Below are 4,199 nucleotides of genomic sequence, written 5' to 3' on the forward strand. Positions count from 1 at the left end.
CTCGGCTGAAAAATTATGAGCATAACAGCTGCTTTCCCTTAACAAACCTGCAGCAGGTTCATTCATAATAAAATACACCATTTTTGAAAAGAACCTTTTTCTATTGTTTATTTTAGGCTGTTGTTTTACCCTGCCACTCTCTTATTGACAAGCATGTTAGCTTTCTTAAAATGTTGTTGGATGAGTGGGTTTATGGATGAATACTTAACAGCCAACAAAAATTATTTACCTTTACATATCCAAAGGATCACAGGTACAAGTGCCCTTACCACCATGGATCACACGTTTGCACTTTGCATATAGGTATACAGATGCCTTATGGCCTATTACCCCTCATAGCGTATCAGCCCCGGCACCCCTCGGGGCACACGGTGGTTGCGGGCAGGGAGCAGGGGTGTCTGCTGCCTGCTGCAACATCATCACCAGAGACAAAAAAGAGCAAGAAAAGGGCCTGTGGGTGGTGGGAACGGGTGCCCACCATTGCAACACAGATATCACCAACTAACGCTGTGCAGCCGGCAACTGAACCTGTAGTTACATCCACCCCTTATCAAACAGAGATTTTTAAGGGTCTTGCAGGCTTAGGGCTTCCTCTTCTAAGTTTTTTGGCAGGCAGTTGGTCATTGACGGATACAGGCATTTCTGCAGGTTTTGGTGAGGGGTCAGACTCTTGCATTGCAAGGCACAGGATCAACTGCAGGGCTTGAGAGCAAAAGAACTTGGTAACTTCGCTCAAGAGAAAAAGGTTTCTTGAAAAGGAAACCTAGGTGTGGTTGGCTTGCATGTTTTTCAGAATAAGTGCTCCTTGCTCCTCAAAAGCCTGGTGGGTTGCGTGCACTGAGACCGATGTGCACGCCCAGGTCTGTTGAGAAAGGACTGTTTTCTCCCACTTCACCTGCTAGCACCTCCACTGAACTCAAAGGCAACAGAAAGACGCACTGTGGCCTTGCTGCCTTAGGATTTGGGCTTGACATGGGTAGTTTAGGAGGAGAGGTATTCTTGGCTGTCCCACAGTTACCCTGCTTCACCTTGGGCAAGATACTTGCTCACTGCCTTTGCTTCACAAGCTGAAATTAGAATATCAGAATATCTGGTTGTGTGTTCAGAGTGCCATTAAACACTGGTTTCTGCAGGGTCTAACCAAAGTGTCAACCAAAGCCTGGCTCCCCGGTTTGCTCCCGAGATTCTACTGCGACATCAACACGAAGGAGAAGTGTCCCTAGCAGTGCTCTGCCTCCCCTACCGACTTCAAGTGATGGAGCACAAGCAACTGGTGTTGCGATGAGCCTACTGATTTCTACAGACATTTAAAAACGGCAGTAAATACCTCAGTGATTGCAGCCATTCATGAATGAAAGCAGTTTATACACATGTTCGTTCACAACAGAAAGTGGTAATAGAAGAGCTTAATAAGACACTTAAAATGCTTTTTTCCCCCCACAATATGTTTAACATGTTTTTTTCTAAGAGAAATTTTACTATTTGAGAAGAGAGAAAAAAATACTAGACTTGAAATCCCATCTATATGTTCCCGTTAAACTTCATGAAAGAAATGCCTGACGTATTTTTACGCTGCTGATGAAGCCTAGATGAATTAAAGCAGTGTTCCCACTTTCTCCTTTCTAATGCTAATGTTTAATTCTTGCATATTTATAGAAAAACACTGCTTATAAAACAGGGCCACAGCGAGAAGCTCTGCAGCACCTACTGAAGCGAGGTGAACCCCGTTGCGTAGCAAGCACTGATTACATGTTTGCAGGTTCTGAATAAAGCGCGCTGGTTTACTGGCTGCCAGCTATCTGCGCTCCTACAGCAGCTTGACAGAATCTTTATGATAGGCATCACCCTTGGGTTGGGTGCATAGTTTCAGCACGGACTACAAAACCAAAAGAATAACAAAAAATATAACACCTACTCCACCCCTCTGCTCCATCAAATACAAATCTCTAAAAGCTATGTGACAAAACCTGTATGCAGGGGCCTGTATTTGAAACACTCTTTGAACTAGACAACCATTTGCCACTTAATCCTTAATGAATACAGTTGCTATTTTTGCAAGCACATCACACTGCTGGGAGTGTTTGTTGATGAAATATCAGTAAGATATGATTTTATTGCTATGAATAAATATAAGCTGATGTCTGTGCACATCTGTACACACACGTAAGTAATCTCCAAACTGCAGGAGTATGCTGTATATCCAAAGCCCTTGAGAGGGAATGAACACCTGGGGATAAAAGATTATCTTATTTGTGCCTCTTCATAATATAGAGGGTGATGCACTTCTTGGTACAGCTCAGCAGCAGCAAGCTGTCTGGGGCACCAGATGTGGACCAGCAGGTTGTGGGATCTCGGCTCTCACAGCTTTGACTTGAGCCAGGGTTTTCAAGAGGACTTGGTGCATCCAGGCACAATAGTGACAGTGCAGCAGTCAAGAGAAAAGGCAAAATTCTCCTCAGCTGGTGGCCACCCTGGTGATTCTGAACACCATCTTTAGGGAAGGAAGATTAAATCCTTGCTCTGGGAGTCTATGATTAAGTGAAAACGAGTTTCTGAACTACAAAGAAAAGCTTGAAAACATGACCCAAGGCACCCTGTACCTCTAAAAGCAGAAGACAAAGAGGAATGAACTTTAAAACATGTCAATTTAAAAACATTTCTGTGCCTATTACTGCCCTGAGAAACAGAGATGAGTAACACAGGGTGGTCCTTCCACCCGTGGTCTTTAGCAGGAGGAGAAGGTTGCTAGTGAGGAGATATCCCAGCTGTTTGTTGGGACAAAACCTTCGCTATGCGTCTCAGCAGAGGTCAGACTGCACTGCCTGCTGTGCGGTGCCAACGCAGTGCTTAAACCATATGGTGCATAAACTATATTGCTGTTTTCTCCCCCCTGAGCGCTTCACGGGGTGATTTTGAAAATTACAGCTTTATCTAGGATGTGTAAATCTGTGCAATTTCTTTACATGTAAATATTAACACAAAAATGCATGCAAATAATTCTTTTAACGAGGTATAGGATTGGTTAAATGTACTGTGAGGAAAAGTGGGGAATTCGACTTCCCTTTCTTATCTAAACTCTCTTCTCCCACCTGCCAGTGAGTCCCCTTGGATGGGCCAGGCAGCTGGGACCCAAAGTAACTGGCATCTGTAATTCACTTCGCGCCAGAAAAAGTGATGGGTAAATTCCATTACACACACCAACCTCAGAGAGATGTTGTGCAACTCATTTAAGGATTTAAAATCCCCCGAAATCCTAAAATGAAAGGGATTTTGAAAATGCAAATGGAGAAAATATTTTTCCCCCAAGTCCCATTGAACTGAGCTATTTAAAAGTAAATGCACAACAGTCAGGGGTGAAGTTTTCGTTCTAGATTTGTTTGTGGAGCAATCGTTAACTGCTTTAGTTTTTTAAGCACTGTGCTTTTTGAAGAAACAATGAACCATTTCTTCAAAGGTGGAGGTGAGATCTGTTACAACAGCCTCCTGATGGGCCTTTAGTAAACCCATTCACTACATACATGGCAGGTAAGAGCGTCTGGGGCTGGGGAGGTTTTCCTGTTAAGCAAGGAAAGTAATCCATCCCCCTGTTATTCTAGGAGAGGTAAGAACTAAACCGTTCTGTTTAAATCTAATTTTTATTAGTGTTAAGACGATCAGTACAGGAATTCCATCGCGTGTATAGAAATGTTGGCCACCGCTGCATGTTTGAAGGAGTACTGCCAAATTGAAAATTGCATTTTCTCTGAGACATCGTGCCCCTACTGTTGTCACAATAACACCTGAAAGTACTGTAACTGAAGGAGACTAGAAGAAAATTAATGTTTCTCTTCCTTCATTTTCCTTTTTTGTGTTTGGCAGCTCCTTCGGGAAGCTGAATAGTGGCTCTCTGGGAGATGGAGGAGTGTGTACAGATTCAGGCTAATCTTTCTGTTTTCCTGAGATTTCGCACCATTCCTCTTACTCAGCTCACCCTGGGCATGTATTTGGCTTCGCCCAGGCTTTTCGCGGCGGATGCGGAGCCGGGCGCTCCGGACCTACCCGACGCCCCTTCGCGTTGCCTCACTGAAGGGACTGGAGTCGGCGTAGTGGAACAAAGAGCAAACACGGATGTAAATAAGCTAAAAATTGGAGAGGGGACAGGAATCCGCACCTCGCGGCTCCCAACCCCGCGCAGTCACGGGGGCAGGCCGGGAGCCTCC

The sequence above is a fragment of the Phaethon lepturus genome, unplaced genomic scaffold, assembly GCF_000687285.1.
Source record: "Phaethon lepturus isolate BGI_N335 unplaced genomic scaffold, ASM68728v1 scaffold41436, whole genome shotgun sequence".
NCBI lineage: Eukaryota > Metazoa > Chordata > Aves > Phaethontiformes > Phaethontidae > Phaethon > Phaethon lepturus.